Genomic DNA, 24,626 nt, shown 5'->3' with positions numbered 1-24,626 from the left:
CCATGCTCCTAAGTCTATGCTTTTTCATCTACATTACTTCTCAGAAGTTACAAGTGCCCCTACTGCACTCACATCTGGAGTGTCCTACCTATAGTTATGTCCAGCAACACTAAGTAGTATTTTATGAGAAGATTAGAAAATTAGAAATCCTTAAAAGATGGTTCATCTCTAAATTTATCTAAGTGGTTTTCAGACGTATTTGTAATTGTTAGCTATTGGCAATAGCGAGTCTTATAATGTCTCATCCAATAAGTATAAACTGTTAATAGTCTATGTTGCAGTAACACATAACCTCCACATCTCAGCTGTTATGGTAGCAAAAGATTATTTCTTGGTTGTGTTACCTGTCAATTGCAAATCCTCAAAGTAGGAACTCAGGAAATGTGATTGATGAGATAGTCACTGTCAGTTACCAGCCAAAAGGAAGAGAGCTCTTGAGGATCTCATGATGATGATCCAGCTCTGAAGTGATACACTCACATCCCCAGAAAATTCACTGGGCGGAACTAGCTGCATGGCCTCAAGCACAAAGCACCTAAGGAGTACAATTCTGCCATGTTTATGGGAAAGGAGAAATGAAAACATTTGTCAAAAGCAACAATTGTTGATACAAAGGAATCATTGATTCCTACAAATGTGGTAAATTATTATTTTCTCTTAATTTTTGTAAAATGTTCTGTTTCGAGCTTCATGTGGTTCCCTCTACTCAATGTATTCTATTATTAGGTAAAGAAATCCCTGTTCACATATTTTAACAAAATTTCCACCTTGTTTCCAATGGAAGAACATCAGGTTGAAGAGTTACTTCTGTCTTTTTCAAGAAGTTCTATAAAAAAAAAATGACATCAACTCCTACCTAAGGGGGATTCCTTAAGGAGATGTGTCATTTTCTTGTCTGGAAGTCAATGAGCTCAAAGAAAAGTAAGGGTAGGGCTGAAAGGATGTGGAATAAAAGATCCAGTTAATGCCTAAAAGACGCCAAATTGGAAAGTGTTACTGTTCCTTGTATCATCCATCACTGCAAATGGCTCAGCAGGAAAAAGACCATCTCAAGCTGGCAGTCTTGCCATAGAAATAGATCATTTCAATACGGGTGGCAGAACTGCGGAGCTCAACATGGCCAGTGACATTCCATCAACTAGTGATAAACGAAGAAACGTAAGAACTGAGTGAATGAAAATTCAATCAAGTCCTAATCAAAATAATGTTCAATAAATCTGGGAAATACTCATGTATTGGATTTTTTTTTCGGTCCCTAAATATTAATCAGCTATAAATTACTTTCAAGTTATCCATTCAGCTTTTTAAAATGGATTGGGCTTTTCATAGAAATCTGTATTCAAAAGTGAAGATGGAATTTAATGTCCTTAGCTTAGATGTACTTCAAAAAGCGAGCGGTCTTTTTGGCTACATTCTTAGCACATAATAAGGAATGAGCGTGCAGGAGACATTTCAAGTGCATGGAGCTGGAGACACGCAGTGTAGAGACTGGGAACAAACTCAAATTTCAGGGCCTTCAACACCACCCACAGATAATTCTTCAGTTTCTTTATTAAACGCCTATTTGGTGATCAAGAAGTAGGATAATTCAATTCCAAATATAATCATTGAGCACCTATGAATATGCCTGAAAGTTCTTTGCATACTTCAGTGAACCATATGAGGCGAGAAGTACTATTATTGCTGTAACGGCACCACACTCGAAACTGCAAAGGCAATGCAGACTAACAGAGCAGGCAATGAAGAGGAAAGTGACAAAATAACCAGCCATCAGATTGAAGTATTGATCAAGGTTTATGTTTTGCAGAGTAAATGTAAGCCCAAAGTAAGTATTGGTTAAAAGTTAGTTGCTTAGTTTGATGTCTATGTCAAAGCACATTTAAAATATTATAAAGAAAACATTTAAATCTCTTTTTATACCTGTGTAATTCTAATCTGTAAAATATTAACACTTTATCCCATCAGCTGATTAGTTAAGAAGATTCTTTATGTGATGTTAATTAAGTTGGCATTCATTTGCAGCCACATGAATGGACCTAGAGATTATCATAGTAAGTGGAGTGAGTCAGACAGAAAAAGACAAATATCATATGATATCACTTACATGTGGCGTCTAAAGTATGATATAAATGAGTTTATTTACAAAACAGAAACAGATTCACAGACATAGAAGACAAACTTATGGCTACTAAGGGGGAAGGGGGTGTGGGAGGGATAAATTACAAGTTTGGGATTAGCAGGTACAAACTACTACTATACAACAGAGAATCAACAAGGCCCTACTGTATAGCACAAGAGAACTACATTCAATATCTTATAATGACTCTAAGGGAAAAGAATATGAAAAGAATACATGTGTATATGTGTGTGTTATATGATCACTTTGCTGTATATACTTGAAACTGCCGTAACACTGTCAATCAATTGTACTTCAAAAAATAAATTGTCAGCATATTTAGTTATCATTCAAGACATGGACATGATTGTGGGTGGTTAGCACTTAACAGCTAATAGATTTTTTTAGAGAACAGTATCAGATGCTCTTTAAAAATATTTTAATGAAAATTAAAAATTTTCACCTTAAAATTTTTTAATTCCCCAAATTATTATTGATATAACAATGGCACATTAAATATAAAATAAACTTAATAAACTTACAGTATTAGTTGAAAATATATGATTTCAGCTAATTGATATATTTATATTAATATATGACAAAATATATTTTAAGAAGGAAGAATTACTAGAGATAAAGATGACCATTAATCAATGATAAATCATCCAATTTACCAGGATGTAATAATTCTAAATTTGTATATACCCAGTAACCTCAAATATATCCAAAAAATTTAACAGGACTGTAAGAAGGAAGTGGCAGTTTCACAATATGTGAAATTTTAGTGTTTTCTCTCAATTGACATAACAAGCATATAAAAAAAAAAATTAGTAAGGGTGTTTAAGACTGAATGAAACCTGCTAGAGATTGATAAAACACTATCCAACAACTGCAGAATACATATTACTTCTAATTAAACATAAAAGATTGATGAAATTTTCCATAGCGAAGCCACAAAATTAGTCTCAACAGATTTCCAAGGGTGGTTAACAGTGGCAAAGATTAGTTAGATGGTTACTAACTATGCTTCCTCTTCCTGCGTGCACCACATTTTAGTCTCCTTGCACCTAGATGGGAATATGGGATTAGTTCTGGTCAAAGGAAAGTAGGGGAAAGTGATAATGCTATTTTCAAACCTGACCACTGACCATACCCTATGCGATCTCTAACCACTTTCTCTCTGCACTCATCAGCTAGCTCAGTGCAGCAGGGTGTTCAGTGAGGCCCTGGGGGACAAAGCACCTCAGTAGATCTAGATGTAGCCTAGATCCCTGAGTTGTTATTTGGAGGGGAGCCACTCAGGAAAGTCCACTGAACAGTAGCTTGATGTGAGAAACTTCTGTGTGTGTGTCAAGCCACTGAGATTTTAAAGGTTCTCATTCTACCAAGTACTTGACTAAAATGGTATTGTGCAAATTGCATTCTCTGACAAAATTGCAATTAGGTTAAAAACTTAGCATAAATAATAATGAGAAGAAAGGCTATAAGCTCAAAAGTTTCAAAACACATTTTATAAACAACTCAGGTACAAGAATAAATAACGATGAAAATTAGAATGTACTCAAAGCTGCATAATAATTTAAATACCAATTATCTGGATGTGTATGAATAGCTTAAACAGTATTTATAGGAAAAATATTGCCTTAAGTATTAACATTAAAAATAATGAGGGCTCCAGAAATAAATCCGTACACCTATGGTCAATTAATCTATGACAAAGGAGGCAAGTAATACAATGGAGAAAAGACAATCTCTTACAAGTGGTGCTAGGAAAGTTGGACAGCTGCATGTACAACAATGAAATTATCAACAGAACATTCCCTCACACCATATACAAAAATAAACTCAAAATGAGTGAGACGCAAATACAGAACATGACACCATAAAACTTCTAGAAGAGAACACAGGAAAGACATTTTCAGACCTAAATCACACGAAAATATTCTTAGAGTAGTCTCCCAAGGCAAAAGAAAAAAATGCAAAAATAAATGATCTAATCAAACTTAAAGCTTTTGCATAGCAAAGAAAACCATCAACAAAAATAAAAGACAACCTATGAAATGGGAGAAAATATTTGCAAATGATGTGACCAAACAAGGGATTAATATCCAAAATGTACAAACAGCTCATACAACTCAATATTGAAAAAAAAAACCCAATAAAAAGATGGACAGAAGACCTAAACAGACTTTTCTCCAACAGGCACATGAAAAGATGCTCAACATCACTAATTATTAGAGAAGTGCAAGTCAAAACCACAATGAGGAGCACAAATATAACAAACTAGGTTTCTACCTTAAAGAATTAGAAAAATAACAGCAGACTGCAGACTGGAACAAAAATTAATAATAGAAAACAAACACATAGTATTTAAGTCAACTCATGTGAAACATAATTTATACACCACGGATTTTGCCATTTTAAAATTGACAATTTACTAATGATTTTTTAGTATAGTACCAAATATGTGCAACCATCATCACCAATTCCAGAACATTTTCATTACTCCAGAAAGAAACACCGTATCTACTTGCAGTGACACCCCGCTTCCCCCACCCCTCAGGCCGTGGGAGCCACCAATCTACTTTCTATTGTTAAGGTGTGCCTATTCTGGATATTTCATATGCATGGAATTGTACGATAAGTGGCCTTCTGAGTATGGTTTCTGTCATTTTGCATAATGCTTTCAAGCTTCATCTATGCTGTAACAACTATCAGTCCTTTATCTTTTTTAAAACTTTTTAATATGTTCACCTGCCTCTTAAGAAATCTATATGCAGGTCAGGAAGCAACAGTTAGAACTGGACATGGAACAATAGACTGGTTCCAAATAGGGAAAGGAGTATGTCAAGGCTGTATATTGTTACCCTGCTTATTTAACTTATACGCAGAGTACATCATGAGGAACGCTGGGCTGGATGAAGCACAAGCTGGAATCAGAATTGCTGGGAGAAATATCAATAACCTCAGACATGCAGATGACACCACCCTTATGGCAGAAAGCTAAGAAGAACTAAAGAGCCTCTTGATGAAAGTGAAAGTGGAGATGGAAAAAGTTGGCTTAAAACTCAACATTCAGAAAACTAGGATCATGGCATCTGGTCCCATCATTTCATGGGAAATAGATGGAAAAACAGTGGAAACAGTGTCAGACTTTTTTGGGGGGGCTCCAAAATCACTGCAGGTGGTGACTTCAGCCATTAAATTAAAAGATGCTTGCTCCTTGGAAGAAAAGTTATGACCAACCTAGATAGCATATTAAAAAGCAGAGACATTACTTTGCCAACAAAGGTCCGTCTAGTCAAAGCTATGGTTTTTCCAGTAATCATGTATGGATGTGAGAGTTGGACTATAAAGAAAGTTGAGCACCGAAGAGTTGATGCTTTTGAACGGTGGTGCTGGAGAAGACTCTTGAGAGCCCCTTGGACACCAAGGAGATCCAACCAGTCCATACTAAAGGAAATGAATCCCGAATATTCATTGGAAGGACTGATGTTGAGGTAAAACTCCAATACTTGGGCCACCTGATGTGAAGAACTGACTCATTTGAAAAGACCCTGATTCTGGGAAAGATTGAAGGCAGGAGGAGAAGGGGACGGCAGAGGATAAGATGATTGGATGGCATCAATGACTCAGTTGACATGAGTTTGAGTGAACTCTGGGAGTTGGTGATGGACAGGGAGGCCTGGTGTGCTGCAGTCCATGGGGTCGCAAAGAGTTGGACATGGCTGAGTGACTGAACTGAACTGACTGAATATGTTCACTTATTTGCATATTTATTTGATCTTTTTATAGTCAATATTTCACATATGGCTATTTCACATTTTGTTTTTCATCCATCAGTTGACAGATATTTGGGTTATTTCTACCTTTTGGCTACTATGAATAAAGGTTTTGTGAACATTCATAAACAAGTTTTTGTACAAACTTATGCTTAAATCTGTATATATCCAGGGGTATAAATGGGACTTCCCTTGTAGCTCAGCTGGTTAGGAATCTTCCTGCCATGCAGGAGACTATGGTTCAATTCCTGGGTTGGGAAGATCCCCTGGAGAAGGAATAGGCTACTCACTCCAGTATTCTTGGGCTTCCCTGGTGGCTCAGCTGGTAAAGAATCTGCCTGCAATGCAGGAGACCTGGATTGGATCCCTGGATTGGGAAGATCCCCTGGAGAAGGGATAGGCTAACCACCCCAATATTCTGACCTGGAGAATTTAATGGACGGTCAGACGTGACTGAGCAACTTCACTTTCACTTTTCACTTTCATGCACTGGAGAAGGCAATGGCAACCCACTCCAGTGTTCTTGCCTGGAGAGTCCCAGGGATGGCGGAGCCTGGTAGGCTGCCGTCTATGGGGTCGCACAGAGTCGGACACGACTGATGCGACTTCGCAGCAGCAGCAGCAGCAGCAGCATAGTCAGTCCATGGGGTCGCAAAGAGTCGGACACAACTGAGTGACTTTCACTTTCACATAAATGGGTATAAAGTATATTTAAACTTACATATACCCAACTATCTTATATACATACCTAGGAGTAGACTTGCTGGGCCTTATGGTAATTCTATGTTTAACTTTTTGAGCAACTGTCAAACTGTTTTTCAAAGAAGCTCTACCATTTGACTTCCCTACCAGCACTTCATGAGGATTCCAATTTCTCTACATTCTCACCAACACCTATTAGTTCTTGTTTGTTTGTTTGTTTTAAATTACAGCCAGAGTAAGTCTGAAGTGGTATCTCTGTGGTATCCTGGATGGGGAAGATCCCCTGGAGAAGGGAATGGCAACCTACTCCAGTATCTTGCCTAGAGAATTCCATGGACAGAGGAACCTGGCAGGCTATAGCCCATGGGGTTGTAAATAGTTGGACACCACTAAGTGACTAACACACACACACACAATTTAAATCTTTTTTTTTTTTTTAATGTGGACCATTGTTACAGTCTTTATTGAATTTGTTACACTATTGTTTCTGTTTTACGTTTTGGTCTTTCAGTCTCAGGCATGTGGGATCTTTGCTCCCTGACCAGGGACTGAACCCACACCCTCTGCATTGAAAGGCAGAAGTCTTAACCTCTGGAACGCCAGGGAAGTCCTTGTGTACTCTGTTTAATGTAAGCGGGTGTTCCCAGCACTGCTGGCCAGGGCTCTGGCCCTCCTCACAAAGCTGCGATTTTTGGCCTCAACACCCTTAACGCAGGTGTGGTTTAGAGACACCCAGGGGAGGTGTTTGGAGAAGCTGGAGAAACCAAAAGAAACTGCCCGTCCTTTCCCCAGCAAAAGTACCCTTAAAAACGGAAAGACACTGAAAAAAAATCTGAAGGGAAAAACTATTGCAAAAGGGGAAACCAGCATCCCTAAAACCAAAGTGCTGTACATGCTTAAAACATTAAGTAAAAATATTACATTAAAAGACACTCCTAAGGCAAAAAGTACAAATTTCAGGACGCCTTCATCGGGTCTCCCCGCTTGACTGTAGTGCTTTGGGGCGCAAGTGGCACAGAGCGGGCGCACAGCTGGGTTCACCCATCGCGCCAGTGGACCCCTCCTGTCCACGCTCCTCAAATGCGCAATCAGGGGGCGGGTTGCCGGGTTGCCCAGTCTAGACCGGAGAGCAGGTGGGGCGTCCTTCGGCCATCTTGGGGTGCTCAGGGGCACTGGCTGAAACCCTGCATCTCCCCTTCAGTGTCCCCGGCTCCCGGCCCTGTGGTCGCCCTTAAAATTGAACGCCCCCACCTCCATTCAGTGTCAATGGGATGGCCCTGGGGATGGTTGTGGGGGGGGGGGGGAGGCCTAATCCAGGCGCACTAGCAGCTCCTCCCCCCAGGCCTGGTTGGAGCAGGGTCACGGGGCTTTTTCTCCCCCAGCCCGTGGGCCCTGTGGGCGCAGCTGTACTTAGTCTCACTGATGCACAGTTCGAGGCCCTTGCTGGCCGGCTTGGCGACCCTATCGTTGGGCGCGCAGTGGCTCTGGAGCCAGCCCGTGAGGTCCCTGCTAATGGGCTTGGGCCACAGCGTGTTTGGTGCGGCCAGGCTGTCTCTGGCACCAGAGCAGGCTGACCTGAGCGATGCCACGCATCTCCATCACCGCCCCCCGCGCCATCACGCCCCTGACCAGCAGGCTGACCTGCCAGGACAGCAGCTCAGGGGGCGTGGCCGTCCGTAGGTGCGGCAGGTGTAGCTTTCAGGGCATGCGCTCCGTTTGTGCAGCCCGAGGAGGGCGAGGACGCCGTGGGAGGCTCCCCGTAGGTCCAGGTGAGCACGCCTGGCTCGCGCACTAGCTGGACGCCCTGCTCCAGCGTGGTCCAAGAGCGGAAGGACAGTTCGGGGGCCCCCAAAATGCGGGAAGAACTCCCAGGCCGGAGGCCGCCAGGTGAGCCACTCAAGTCCTGTCCGCGGGTGCTCCGGGCCAGGCAGCCAGAGGTGAAGATGACGCCGCTGGTCAGGTCGCCCCGCAGCACCAGCTCCCCAGAATTCAGAATTCAGTGTCAGCTCCTCTGGTCACAAACCTGCAGGATCCAGGTAATCCTGAGCTTCTTAGGATTCTGCTAGAAGCCGGGGACTTGGTGTACGTGTGGTAGCGTCCCCTTCCTCCAACTGGGTGGGTGTGGGTGGCTGAGGCCGCAGCCACCCAGGGCAGAGGAGGTTAGGGAATCCGGGACGGGCCCTGCCACAGGAGCAGGAGGGATGGCTGGGCCCTTTGACTCCCGGGGAACCACCCAGAGGGATGCCCAGGCCCTTAAATTCCTGTTGGAGCCACCAATATGGAGCAGTGGGCGGCTCCTCTGCTTAAAGATACCCAAGCCTCATTCTCATTAAGGCCCAACCCATATAATTTTTTATTTCATTGCGTGTGCTTCTGGTGTCATATCTTTTGTATAGGGTATGACATAGTGGTCCAATTTCATTCTTTTCATCCAATTCTCTTAGCACCACTTGTTGAAGAGAATATTTTCCCCCATAGAATTGTCTTGGCACTTTTGCTGAAAATTACCATAAATGGATCTACTTGTCAGTTCAGTCCTGGTGATCAGTTTGTGTATTCTTTTGCCAGCACCAAACAGTCTTGATTGATCTTATCTTTTGAGATTGGGAAGTAAGAGTACTTTTAAGTTTGTTCTTCATTTTCAAGATTATTTTGTCTTTGCTTAGTCATTTTCATTTGCATAGGAATATTAGGCTAAGTTTGTTGCTTTCTGGAAAAAAAAAGGTAGTTGAGATTTTGATAGAGATTCCATCAAATTGGTGAATAATTTGGGAAAAATTGCTCTTTTCTTTGCTATGTTGGGTCTTAGTTGCAGCATGTGGGATCTTAGTTGTCATATGGAGGATCTATTTCCCTGACCAGGAAAGGAACCTGGGTACCCCACGTTGGGAGTGTGGAGTCTAAACCCCTAAACCACTAGGGAAGTCCTAAGAATTCCTAGCTTAAAATAGTCTTTCATGAACACAGTTGTCTTTCCATGTGTTTAGGTCTTTAGATTCTTCTGATGCTCTTTTGTAGTTTTTAGTGGATAACTTATTTAGTTAATTTTATTACTAACAATGTTATTCTTTTTGTGGGGTTGTAAATGAAATTGTGTTCTGAATTGCATTTTTGGCTTTTATTGTTAGTGTAAAGAAATGCAGTTGGTTTTTGTGTATTGACCTTAAATCCTGCAATCTTGCTGAATAAGTTTTATTAATCCTAGTGGGTTTTTTTTCATTTTTTAAAATTTATTTATTTTAATTGGCGGCTAATTACTTTATAATATTGTATTGGTTTTGCCATACATTGACATGAATCCGCCCCGGGTGAACATGTGTTCCCCATCTTGAACCCCCCTCCCACCTCCCTCCCCATACCATCCCTCTGGTTTTTGAAGTGAATTTCCTTAGGATTCTCTGTATACAGAATGATGCCATCTGTAAGTAAGAAATTTAAAATTTTTCTTTTCACCTTTAGAATTTTTTTCTTAATCTATTTGCTCACTAGAACTCTAGTATTAAGTTGAATAGGCATTTTTGTCTTGTTCCTGATCTTAGCATGAAAGGAATCAGTGTTTCACTGTTAAATATAGTGTCAGTGATGGGTTTTTCATAGGTGTCCTTTATTATATTGAGGAAGTTCTCTTTTTTTGCTCTTAGTGTCTTTATCATAGACAACAACCATATTGGGGTTTGTCAAATGATTTTTCTACATGTATGGAGATGATATTTTTGGTCTTTTACTCTATTACTTTGGTGCATTACATTGACTGATTATATTTTATATGTTGAACCAACCACCTTGCATTCCTAGGATAAATCCCATTTGGTTGGAGTATGTAATCCTCTATGTATATTTCTGGACTCGGTTTGCCTCTGTTTTATTGATAGTTTTTGCAACTCTTTTTATAAGGTATATTGATTTATAGTTTTCCTTTTTTTTTTTTTTAATAATTTCTTTGTCTGGTTTTCACATCAGGGTACTAGTGGTTTCAGATGGTGACTTGTGAAGTGTTCCTCTAATTTTTTTAAAACAATTTGTGAGGGATTGTTATTAATTCTTCTGTAAACATTTGGTAGTACTCATCAGCAAAATCATCTTGGCCATGGGTTTTTCTTTGTGGGGAATTTTTTGATTACTAATTCAGTCTTTTACTTCCTTAAGCTCTATTTAATTTTGTTTTTCTTTTGAGTCAGTGTTGTTAGTTTGCATCTTTATAGGATTTTGCTTATTTTGGTAGAACATTTGTTGGCATACCATTATTCACAGAATTTCCTTATAATTTTGTCAGTTTGGTAGGAATGTCCTCTTTCTTTCTTGATTTTAGTAGTTTTAGTCTTTTCTTTTTTCTTTGGTCAATTTAGCTAAAATTTTCTCAGTTTTGTTGATATTTTCAAAGATCCAACTTTTGTTTTATTGATTCAGTTCAGTTCAGTTGCTCAGTCGTGTCCGATTCTTCACGACCCCATGAATCACAGCACGCCAGGTCTCCCTGTCCATGACCAACTCCCGGAGTCGCTGTTAAATTTTTTAAATTTCCTTTATTTCCACTCTATTCTTTATTATTATTATTTTCCTTTTGACTTTAGGGTAGTTGGCTTTATTATTTTATATTTTTAAGGTGGAAGGTTGTTAATTTGAGGTCTTTCTCTTTTAAAATACAGGTATTTATAGTTATAATTTCACTTTAATCACCGCTTTATCTGCATCCTATAAATTTTGGTATGTTTTGTTTTCACTTTTATTAACCTCTACATATTTTCTAATTTCTCTTGCAATGCGTTATTTGACCCATTGGTTATTTAGTATTGTGTTGTTCAATTTTCACCTATGTGTAAATTTCCCATATTTGCTTCTGTTATTTATTTTCATTTCACTGTGGTCTGAGAACATAATTTGTATAATTTCAGTTCTTTTAAATTTATTGAGATTTGTTTTATGGTCTGTCCTGAAGAATGTCCCATGTACAGTTGATGAGAATATATTTTGCTGTTGTATGTATCTCAGTAAGGCCACCCAGAATGCTGGTTACCTCTGGATGGGAGGAGTATGATTGGGGATGGATTCACAGGGTGCTAAGGGGGTTGTCATGGTGGATATCTCTAATCTTTGGTGAGTACATGAGCGTTTTATTATTTCTCTATTAGATGTACATATAATTTTTATTCACTCATATGTTTTATGGTTAAATATATTCAGCCAGCCACGAGACTATATTGTGTCAGTCCCGTGTTCTGCTTACAGAGAATATGGCTTAAGGACCAGGATAAGCTGCAAGCGTTCTAGATTTTTGAGAGTATCAGGAAGAAAAAATGTTTGCTATGAGCACAAAAGTGGATTTTGCACTTGCCTTCTCTCAGCTAAATGAGATGGTGTTTTTAAAAGTTAGCTTTGAGAAAACCAGTGCATGTTAAAGGAGATACTCAGTGAATTCTTGCAGTAGTATTAGAATCTGAGCAGACCTTACTGTCCCCAGGACGATTTGATGTCAGGTAGCATCGGCTGCCATCTGTGGGGTCGCACAGAGTTGGACATGACTGAAGTGACTTAGCAGCAGCAGCATACATAAGGGACTTCCCAGCTGGCTAAGTGGTGAAGAATCCACCTGCAATGCAAGAGATGTGAATTTGATCCCTGGGTCAGGAAGATCCCCTGGTGAAGGAAATGGCAACCCACTCTAGTATTCTTGCCTGGGAAATCCCATGGGCAGAGGAACCTGACGGGCTACAGAGTCAGACATGACTTAATGACCACACGGCAGCAGTGCATTTATAAGGCTGTGTCACTCTGTAAGTTCCTCTGCAGGTACAAAATGAAAACCAATGCTTGATGTTAGAGTTTTGTATTTAGATTGATCATCCTACCTTCCAATTGTCTATACACAAGTGGTCTGGACACATTATAGGTTTAAAGAATGTTTTCAGAAGCAACCAAAACATTATAGACACAGGCAAGAGAGGTTTGCAGTGTGACCAAGAGAGTGTGGGCTTTTACATCCTGGGAAAATCAAGAACTTAATGCTGAGAAAATTGATGTCATAAGAAAAGATGATATCCTGAAGTGACTTTTGCAGTGTGAGAAGAATTGAGATAACATAGGGCACTAAATGAACTTTCTGAATAAAAATCTAAATGGGCCAGAGAGTTAATGTCAGATGCCTTTGCATTTCATTTCTAGAAGCAGTCTCCACTCACAATTCTTTTGACTGCTATGATCAAAGGAAAGATCCTTTGACATGCCAAGAAAAGTTTGAAGAAGGCACAGCCTAAGAAATATTAATGAGTTACTGGACAGGTAAGTGTGAAAATAAAGGCTACAGTTGGGCTTCAGCACAGAGCTGAAAATTTTTCTTACAAATTACACAGACAGAAAAAAAATTTTCTGAAAAAAAAAAATGAGAATCAGGAAAAGAGTAACTGATACGGAGGTTGGTTTCTAATTATAGTGCCACAAATTAAAGAAGAAATCTTTACTTACAACAATGCCTAGGGCAAGTCAGTCAGTTCTATTGGAAGGAAGGTTTGGCAAAATTAATGCTGTTAATAAATGACAGAGATTTTAAGTATTATACTGTATAAACATTTAAATGTGGATTTTTCCAGGTTTCTGGGGAAAAGCAAAAACAAATCAAATGAAAACATTTTATGTACTCAGCACTATAGTAAGTAGTGGGGCAAATCAGATGAACAATGAAAGAAATATATTTCCTTCCTGTGTAGACTTTATAATCTAGTTAAAGAGACACCATCTGGGTGAAATAATGAGATAAAAATATGAGGCAGAATCAGGGTACTTGCTCTTGTGGACGATTCTTAGCAACCTCACTCTCTGGGTCCTGGTAAAGAACCAGGCAGTGGAAGCATTTGCTGCTTGACCACCCAGGGCCCCTCATTCATTCTTACTGGTTTCTAATTGTACCTCCTTTAGCTTATATGCAAAAATCGCAATGCCTCCTAGAGGCTGTTTTTTATAGAGCTTTCTGCAAATTAAAAACAGGAATTTAAAGGAATGAAAATTGCTTGGAGCAGGAGCATTGGAAATGATAAAAGGGCAACTAATATTGAGAAAGGAAACATAAAGTCATACGCATGACTTGGAAAGCATAACCAGCTGAGACCATTTAGCAAAGGAGCAAGCAAGCAAGCCTTCCCCTCCCAGGCCTTGCTCTGACTGTGCTGTTGCCCAGTGCAATGGCTGTTAGCCACATGCTGACTTCATCATTAACAATATGTTAATAGCTTTTATATATATTTGATTAAGCCAGAAATTGTGTAATACGTTTGGGAAATCTTTCCATCAAAATTAGTTCAAACACAACCTTTTGGCATGCAAAGGGAATAAGCTTTAACTCTCAGGACGAATCACGGTGGACCACCTCATTACCCAACCATACTGGATAAATGAGGCATTACTCTATATCATTGAGTCTGCTATTGTGTGGTGCAGGACATATTTTCTATATTATTATAAAATAAAATTATAATACGACTTTTGCAATATCATAACTTTTATAGTGGTTCCTAAGGCAGCAAATTTGCCAGATTTCAGTCACAATAATGGAAGGATCTTCTGGATCAAATGGCTTATTAAATAAACTCAAATGAAAATAGGTACATATTTCATGTAGGTCTTCTGTTTTAATATATGAATGTGGAATTTTTCAGTGTTCTGGGTTAGTGCACAGCACAGTAAAAGGCAATGGCAAAGAATATCACTACCCATGCATATTTTATTATAAAAAGAAAACTGTGCATCTAGGTTTGTGATTGGAACAGAGTCTAAGGGGTATTTATCATGATGCCAACACTGATTTTCGAAAAACGAAAGAAGATGAAGGGAGCAGAACCCAGGCTTAAGGAACAGCAGGTTTTTCTTTTATTGATTATTCATTTATTTTGTGGGATTTCAACAGTGAAAGAGACCTGAGAAACCATAAAATCAATCCCTCAAATTGAAGTTGAAAGAAGTGAGTCATTTCTTGCACCGACCGAGTGGTAGTAATTAACTGGAGGGCATCTCAGTTACTCCTCTATTAAGCACTTCTCTTAGGGAATCAAATTTATTTTAGTTTACTTATTGGATTCATCCTCAGCACTCAAGGTGCTTTTGAAGGATATGATGCAAATTGTTAGCATCATTTAACATTTATTGGATTATAGCATCACATGACTTAGAACAGACACTGGACTTAATGAGAAAAGCAAGACGTTCCATTCCAGTTTACAGAGACAGGTGGGAGGGGAAAGACTTGCTCAAAGTCGGACAAAATATTTAGAGGCGATCAGGACCCAGTTTGGTTATCCTTGGTAGATTGCTGTTTTCACTTGTATATAAGCTGAATTTGCTGGGAAATATATATATCATGAAGAAATAAAATGTACTGAGAAAAAGAAGAGTTCATTTTTGAACTTGGGAATGTAACTGGGATGTGTAAGCATAAGTAGTTGCAGGAGTGGTGGTTAAACTCCTGTGTTTACTTAGCTATCATTCTGTTTGCATTTGTAATCGGTCTCTGCCAATTGGTATTTGTTACTAGCCAACAAGAGAAGGGAGGGTCAGGAATGGGAAATAGTAAACCCAGATTATCTTTTCCAAATGTGTAAATTGATGGATATGGTAGATTTTTTCAATGTAGAAACTCAAAGTTCTGTAGCTCGTTCTGTTTCAGAAAACATTTTGGTTGTGTCAGTAGACCCAGAGCCAAAGGGTTTATTTACAATCCTCTTTTCCAACTGGAATGAACAAAAGGGAATCCTAGATCACAGAGGATTTTAGTCTCTCAGTTGGGACCCTTCAAACCCCTAACATACACAGACAGAGCTGACTCTGAGCTCTTTCTATGCTGTTTCCATGGTCATGGCTGCCCACTGTTCTGTTCTAACCCAAACTCTGCTATGATTTCGACCCTGTGTCTCTGGCTGAAGCAGGCTGCCTGGAGTTGTGGGTTGACGTTTGTGTATATGGAGGGGCATGTGTCTTTCTTTCTTCGGATTTGCCCCTGCCACTAAGTCTATAAATAGGATTTTAATTCTCTGTACTTCTTCCTGGGAAATTTCATCTTTGGCTGGAATTTTTTATTTTAGAATTTTCTGTCCATGTAATTAAGTCTTTTTGGCCTCCTGTTCTCTGCCCCCAACATATTATTTTATCCTTTTATTTCAAATAAAGGCATTTCTACTGAAGGAGAAAGAAAGTGGGACTAGGGAATGATGAATACTAGAGATCAATTAATGTATTACAACCCAAAATGATTGTTTTTGACTCGTGAATTCTGAAAATATACATGATAGGTCTTCAACATTAGGAAAAAGGTGAACAAAAAGAAAGAAAAAGTTTACTGTGTTATTGATTTTCCTTAACTGAATTCTTTCATCTCAGAAATAGGCTTGCACACAAGCTTCTGCTTGTACCTGCTGGGTAGATGTCTGCTTCTGAATCCACATCATTCCTATTGCTTCTGCCATTTCCCAGCCTTTGTCAATGGCCGCCTCTTCTCATACAAATAGAACCATACAAAGCATCTAAAGGTCTCCTGGTTTCTAAAGGGATAAGAATTTGTTTCTGTACTGAAAGGAACTTTTTCCTGACAAAAGCTGATCAGTTGAGGATAAAACATCTAACAGGTCAATACTGCTTTCCTGGTGACAGCCCTGAGTGGGTGACCCAGGAAAAAGATCCAGTACAAATGAAAGGCAAGAGTAAAAGGAGTTACTGTGCTCAAGAGCAGGAGGGGTGAAGAACACACCAATAGTGATCATATATATTCCAAGTTTGGTTAATAACATAATAGATTGGATTAGAGGAGAAATTTGTGAATGTTTGGGGAATCAAGGAGACTTGAATGAAGAGAAGGCTTTAGAGACGGGTGTAAAAAATGTCTGAGAAGGAAATAGAGGTTGGTAGTTTCAGACACAGAGGTGGTTATGCTGAGTGTGTCTGGGGGAAACAAACTGTCTGACTTGAGATCCAACCAGTCCATTCTAAAGGAGATCAATCCTGGGTGTTCATTGGAAGGACTGATGCTAAAGCTGAAGCTGCAATACTTTGGCCACCTCATGTGACGAGTTGACTCACTGGAAAAGACTCTGATGCTGGGAAAGGTTGGGGGCGGGAGGAGAAGGGGACGACCGAGAATGAGATGGCTGGATGGCATCACCGACTCTGTGGACATGAGTTTGAGTGAACTCCGGGAGTCGGTGATGGACAGGGAGGCCTGGCGTGCTGTGATTCATGGGGTCGCGGAGAGTCGAACATGACTGAGCGACTGAACTGAACTGAACTGAAGAGAGTGAAAGATGAGTCTAGGAAAAAAGCCTTTTGCAGAGGTCTGAAACATTTATACTCCAACTGGTTGCCAGTGGTTTTAAGCATGATTGTAAATCAGTTTGAAATTGGAGAAAATTGAAAGGTGGACCAGGAAGACTGGAAGGGAAGTAGAATTAGCAGTCAGGAGAATTTTGTGGTAGCATAAGTGAGAAATCTTGAAAATCTAATGCCCAAATTTCGCTATCTGTTGTCTTCATGAAGCCAGTGAAGCTAGTGATCAAATAAGCCCTAGATCCCTTAGTAAATTTAATAAAAATCTCTGGAAACCCTCCAGAAAAATATCACATTTGCACATACTCAGAAAATGTTGCTTATATTTCAGGGTGTTTATAGATCCCTGGGAACCAGGAAACATTTAGGAAACTATGAGCTATGAGCTGAGCACCTTTGAGTCTGAATGACTTGATTGGCATTTGAAAAATGAACCAGTTATATAACAAAAATTGTTTACATTTTACATTTTGACATAATGTAGATTGGCATTTCACAACTTTTTTTTAAATAACCTGATATGGAGGTCGTAGTCAAACAATGTTGGCAATGACTGCATAACTCTGTTATCCTCTGGAAGATGAATATCACATACCGTCATGTTAAATGTTCTACAGTAAAGAACACTGGCTTAACTCTGTTTACTCCACGGCTTCCAGCCATTAATCCAACGGTTGTCAGAACCTGTCTATGCAGCCTTCACCCAGAGACACCTGCTAAATTGTTTCACAGTCTTTAGATATAAACGGAACTTAGGTTCCAGGGAAGTCAAGTCCCAAGGAGATGCACGTTTTGGTCTTACTAACTAGCTGTGTGATCTTGGAAAAATTATGTGCCTCAGCATTCATTTCTGGAAAAGAGGTGGCTGAATATCTATGCCCTGAATCAGTAGTCCTCAAACCCGAATGTTCATGAGAATCACCAAGAAGACTTCTCAGAGCCCCAACCAGAGTTTCTGAGTGTGAAGGCAGGGCTGAAACCCGAGAATGTGCATTACCGTGGAGTTCCCAGGCGATGCCACTGCTGAGGGTCCACGGACCAAGCTTTGAGAACTGCTGCTCTAGTGTGTTTAAGGTCCTGCGAACACTTAGACTCTTTCTCATTTAAGTCATTTCTTCTCCAGAGCTGGTGACTAACTCACTGCCTGCTAACTCACTGCTCCTGTTTTGGGTCTGCAGGGCCACACAATTCTCCACGTGTTATTTTGTATGATGGTCACTGTTGGTATTTTCTGAGGAAGGCTGTATCATCATTCCTGTTACTCTTGCCATTTCCCAGCCCTTGTCAAAGGCAGCCTGTCTAATACAAACAAAATCATATAGAATATATGCTTTTAATGATTTATGATACAAATGAGCTTCTTCACAAAACAGAGCACAAAGTGTGGTTTCTGGGGGGATGAGATAATTAGGGAGTTTGAGGTAGACAGGTACACATTTCTATATTTAAAATGGACAGCCAACAAGGACCTATACTGTATAGCACAGGCAACTCTGCTCAATGTCATGTGGCAACCTGGATGAGAGGGGAGTTTGGGGGAAAATGGATACATGTGTATGCATGGCTAAGTCCCTTTTCTGTCCACCTGAAACTATCACAACATTGTTAATCAGCCAATGTATTTGTAAACTCCAATACAAAATTTAAAAGTTTTAAAACAAGAAAAAAATTCAAATGTGTAGAGAGGACACTAATGAAGTATGTCACTGTTGCTGACGTGGTATATAGCAAAGTTTTTTTTTTTTAATTAGAGGATAATTACAATAATTTGATGGTTTTTGCTGTACATCAGCATGAATTGGCATTAGGTATTCATGGGGTCGCAAAGAGTCGGACACGACTGAGCGACTGAACTGAACTGATACATATGTCCTTTCCCTCTTGAACCCCCTCCCACCTCCCTCCCAATCTCTCACCCCTCTAGGTTGTCACAGAACACTGGCTTTGGGTTCCCTGCATCATACATCAAACTCCCACTGGCTGTCTATTAATATAACCTGAGGAAACCAGAATTAAAAAAGACGCATATACCCCAATGTTCACCACAGCAGTATTTATGATAGCTAGGGCATTCCAGTGTTCTTGCCTGGAGAATCCCAGGGAAGTGGGAGCCTGGTGGGCTTCCGTCTATGGGATCACACAGAGTCAGACACGACTGAAGTGACTTAGCAGCAGCAGCAGGGCATGGAAGCAACTTAGATGTCCATTGACAGATGAGTGGATAAGGAAGTTCTAGTACATATACACCGGAGAAGGCAATGGCAAGCCACTCCAGTACTTTTGCCTAGAAAATCCCATGGACAGAGGAGCCTGGTGGGCTACAGTCCATGGGGTCGCTACTAGTCGGACAAGACTGAGTGACTTCACTTTCACTTTTCACCTTCACACATTGGAGAAGGAAATGGCAACCCACTCCAGTGTTCCTGCCTGGAGAATCCCAGGGATGGCGGAGCCTGGTGGGCTGCCCTCTATGGGTTCGCACAGAGTCGGACACGACTGAAGCGACTTAGCAGCAGTAGCAGCAGCAGTACATATACACAAAGGAATTACTCAACATAAAAAGGAATGCATTTGAGTCAGTTCTAACGAGGTGGTTGAACCTAGAACCTATTATACAGAGTGAAGTTAAGTCAGAAAGAGAAAGACAGATATCATCTATTAACACATATATGTGGAATCTAGAAAGATAATACTGATGATCCTACTTGCAGGGCAGCAAAGGAGACATAGACATTTTGGACACAGAGCGGGAAGGAGTGGGTGGGATGATTTGGGAGAATAGCTTTGAGGTATATAGCAAACTTTTTTGGATACTACATATTTGATGAATCAAACCAAGATGCAGTTAGATTTGGTAATACAAAGGACCTATTTACATGACATTTCTGTTAGGGGAACACTGCTCTGTTTAATGTGTATATGCGTGTAGATGCTTCTCAAACATGGGAAGGATTCCCTCTATTCAAAATGCATGGAAGCAGCTTCTGCAGCCAGGGCTGGGACAAAGTGATGACATTGATAAAACTTGACTTTGGGGCCCCTTCACTTTGTGTTCAGTCATTTAATAAATATTTACTGATCGTTGGCATATAAGGCATTAAGCTAGATCCTTTGGGGGATGCAAAAATAAATCAGATCAAATCCTTGCCCGCAATGGAATTTATAACCTAGTGTGAGACTTAAGATGTGTGCATTCATGGAGACAGTGAGCAGGGCTGCTGCTTTATCGGCTGGGCTCAGTGACAGCAAATCTAATTACTAGCTATGTGACCTTGGACAGTTTATGTAACCCTGCGAGCCTCAGCTTCATAATGGTGGGTGAAATTATGCCCCATAGGATCAATTATGGCTTCATTGTAAAAACCCATATAAAATGCTTTCTGCCATGTTCAGAATGTATTATGTATTCAATAAATGTAGCAGTTTTTAAAACTATCATCCTAAAAGTAGAGTGATAAATAGATAATTTTTGAATGCTTATTATGTGTTGGATGTTCAATGAGAATTTCTCAGTTGAATGTATTACTTCATTCATCCTACACCAACCCTTAAGAAACTGATAGCATTTCGTTTTGAAGATGAGAAACAGAATTCAGGGACCTTAAGTAATTGTCCTAAGGTGCTACAGTTTACAAATGCCTGGGCTGGTACTTTAACAACATCATTCTGTTGCTAGAGCTTGTACCCTTAGCTACTATGTATAGAGCAACTTAGTGGCTTCCCAGGCGGCTCAATGGTAAAGAATCCACTTGCCAAACAAGGGACATGGGTTCACTCCCTGGGTCAGGAAGATCCCTGGGAGAAGGAAATGGGAACCCACTCCTGTATTCTTACCTGGAAAGTCCCATGGACAGAGGAGCCTGGTGGACTACAGTCCATGGGGTCCCAAAAGAGTCAGATACAACTTAGCAACTGAACAACAACAGCTAAATCAATGCACGAAGAGGGATAAACAAGATGTTTGAGGCAGTCAGAGGTAGGAGCAAAAATGTCTGTCCAGGAGGAACTGCTACTATGATAAAGCCTTAAAATTTGAGCTGGGCCTTGAAAGAGAGGGGATTTTGGCTCTCCGTGTTCTCACCTGCTCTTTTCTTATTAAACATATTTATTGATTTCATAAACACGTATCCAGCACTTATTTTGCATCAGGCATTGTGGGGTGTCAGAGATGCAGCAGGGAGTAAGAAGGGCACAGCATCACTGATTCAGTGTTCATACGTTCATGCAACCTCTGATCCATAGGGGGAGGTGCCTGCCATTCAGTAGACATGTAATGAGTAATTATGAGGGAGAAATTTAGAATGCTGTTGAATTAAGGAACTATGAACTGAGGGCTCACTCCATCCTGAGCTGTGCTACGTGTCACGGAAGACACAGACATGCAGTGAAGCTGTGGGTTTGTTCTGCTCAGTAGTTAGACTTCCCTGGGAAGAACTTTAGGTTTTCTCCATCTTTCTCGCAGCTGTATATTCCTTCTTGCAGTGGAAATGTTTCCAATCTGAAATCCATTCATTGGTAGTCACTTATGAGCTCTGAATTTTTAAATAAACTAATGTGATTGGATAACATTATAAAACTATTGACCTATTTCTGCCCCTCCCCTACTTTTAATTTTGATCGCTGTCTTCTACCATACCCCTCCATTCATGTAGCTAGAGTTTGGTCCACACATTGCCTAAGAAAATGGATATTACAGGGCAGGGAATAGGGAAAGGTCAGTCTTTCTGGCTCTAGTTTCTAAGAGCCTATTCCCTAAAAGGAAGGGATAGGACTCTTGGCATAACCCACTCCAGTTGGAAAGGCTCGCTGTGCAGAGAATGCCTTTAGCAATGTTGGACAATGAACTGGGATTAAATTTCTGCTTTATCTCAGCTGTGAATGAGGCATTGAAAAAATATTCAGTTAAATTATAGAAAAATAAAGGTTATTACTTCTTACTTGATGGCAGTAGTAGATAATATTGGAATCCATTGCACTGATTCATGCCAAGATTTATAATCCTTGCCAGGTATCTTTTAATATGATATTCACTCATTCAGCAAATATTTCCTGAGCATCTCTCTACCATGTACCAGGGAAGAAGTAGAGACTAGTATGAGAAGTTGGAGCAAGAATAGACACAGTTCTTGCTGAATAGTTTTTATTTTCAAGGCAGAAAGTCATTAATCAACTAATTAAACAAATAGATGGAAAATTACAAGTGTGGAAATTGCCACTGAGGAAAAAGATATATGGACTATATAGCAAGAGGCTCTGACCTTTTCTGAGGGGACCGAGATGTCTTTCTGGGAAGTGACATTTGAATTGAGATCCTGAAAATGATCAGTAGCTAATTAGGTAAAGAAGAGAGTCAATGTTCTTGGCAGATAGGATATTTCAAGCATTCGTGTGATGGCAGAGCCACTAGAAAAAAATCTTGGTTGGAGGGAGGTGAGAGAGAAACTTTTGATCACAGAATGAGCTGCTGACATGAAGGGTTTTCCTGGGTGTGAAGACATATTCTGTACGTGGGTGCTGCCTGAGTGTGTCTCCCATTATCTTTTTGTGCGTCTCTCTGAAGCCGCAAAGCTCAAAGTGTCAAAGGCTGAACTCTTCATCTTTCCCCACATCTGCCCCTGCTCTTGAGCATCCCATCTTGACAAATGATGGCTTTGTCTTTGCATTTTGTGTGAGCCAGATCCCTCAGCTTCTTCCTTTCTTCACCCTTCTTAATCACCTATGTCCAATCAATCTCCAAGTTCCATCAATTCTGTCTCATTAATTTCACTTGCAACTAATTCACTTCACTCCACTCTCACTCCCACTGCCTTAATGGGGGTCAGCACCCTTGCACCTGGGCTCTGTGCATATTGAGCTACTTTACAGTCTTTGGAGAAGCTGCACGTTTCCCTGTCGGCAGGTTTTTATGCATCTCTTTCCTCTGCCCCAAATCCTCCTCCTTTCCTTCTCCCAGTCTTCAGCTAAGCGCTCCTGTTCACCCTCATGACGTCTCTCTTTAGAGAAGCCCACTGTGTCCCTTAGTCACAGTTCAGTTCAGTTCAGTTCAGTCTCTCAGTTGTGTCCGCCTCTGCGCGACCCCATGAATCACAGCACGCCAGGCCTCCCTGTCCATCACCAACTCCCGGAGTTCACTCAAACTCATGTCCACAGAGTCGGTGATGCCATCCAGCCATCTCATTCTCTGTTGTCCCCTTCTCTTCCCGCCCCCAACCTTTCCCAGCATGAGTCTTTTCCAGTGAGTCAACTCGTTGCATGAGGTGGCCCAAAGTATTGCAGTTTCAGCTTTAGCCCTTAGTTACAACCACTGTGCAAATTGAGGTTGGTTTTTACTCCTTTGTGTTCACTCTAAAGTACCTTATGCTTATTCTCATCAGCCAACTGTTTATTCATCTAGACTTGGCTGTCCAACATGGTGGTCACTAATTACTGTGGTATTAAACATTTGAAACATAGCTAGGATACAGTGAGATACACTGTTTGTGTAAAAATACCATATTGCAGAAACAGTACAAAAAATGTGAAATATCAATTAATTTTTAAATACTGGTTGCATTTTGAAATAATAGATACAGGAAGTCAAATAAATAATTATTAAAGTAAAATTCACCTGATGCTTTTTTACTTTTTAAAACATGTCTATCAGAACATTTAGCACTATAAATGTAGCTCACCTTTTGCCTCCCATCTTATTCCTATTGGATGTCACAGGCCTACATGTTAAACAGCTAGAGCAGGGGTCAGCAAACTATGGCCCATGGATCAGCAAATACATGGTCACTTGTATTTGTAAATAAAGTTTTATTCAAACACAGCCAAGCTCATTCACTTACGTATTCTCAGTGGTTCTTTCCCAGTAGGGCAGCAGAGTTGAACAGTTATGATTGAAACTATATGGCCAGCAAGCCTAAAATAGTTACTCTTGGTCCTTTTTAGGAAAAGTTTGCTGACCTCTGTCCTAAAAGGCTGATATTGTATTTTATTCATCACTGTATCTCAAATCATTGCACAATACCTGGCACTCAGTAAATGCTGAGTGAATAAATATCTAACCAGTAGGTGTTTGTTGAATGAATACAAGTTTGAGATTATAATGACAGGATCATCACTCACATCAGTTTATCACCCATAGCTTTGGTGAGCATGTAACTAAAACTAAAAATTGAAATATGACCTGATTGAACAGTTATATAATGGAACAGAAATAATATACAATATTTAAAGTTAGAACTCCCTGTAAAAACCCAGAATACATGGTCCCCACTTTCATCATCTTGAAATATCTTTTTTTTTTTTTTGATAATGCTGTGCAGGGTCTTAGTTCCCTGACCAAGGATCAAACCTGTGTTCCCTGCATTGGAAGCAGAGAGTCTTAACCACTTGACTGCTAAGGAAGTCCTCATCATGAAATATCTTGACTTTGGAGGAGACAGACATTTTAGTTATGCCTGAAAACAGGGTGGAGTGTTGTATAAATGAGAAAGAGAACTGTTTTAAATGTTAGCTATTAGGATTAAGGGTTTAGGTCCTAACAACCTTTACTGTCCCACGGGTGCTCTATTGATATTGTAGAAAGGAACCTGAAAACTAGAGGGCAGAGTGATGATGGAGACTAAAGACCAGCAAAGAAAAGACTCCCAGAAAGACAGTATTTCAGTCTTTTTGCAGAAGATCCTGATCCTCCAGAAAGGATTCCCAGATGCAGTTTCCCTGTAGGTTCATCCTTTGAA

Source organism: Moschus berezovskii, chromosome 16 (genome assembly GCF_049115385.1).
Source record: "Moschus berezovskii isolate FMDL1 chromosome 16, NW_MosBer_1.0, whole genome shotgun sequence".
Taxonomy (NCBI): domain Eukaryota; kingdom Metazoa; phylum Chordata; class Mammalia; order Artiodactyla; family Moschidae; genus Moschus; species Moschus berezovskii.
The sequence above is the reverse complement of the archived record's forward strand: the minus strand, read 5'-3'. Positions refer to the sequence as shown.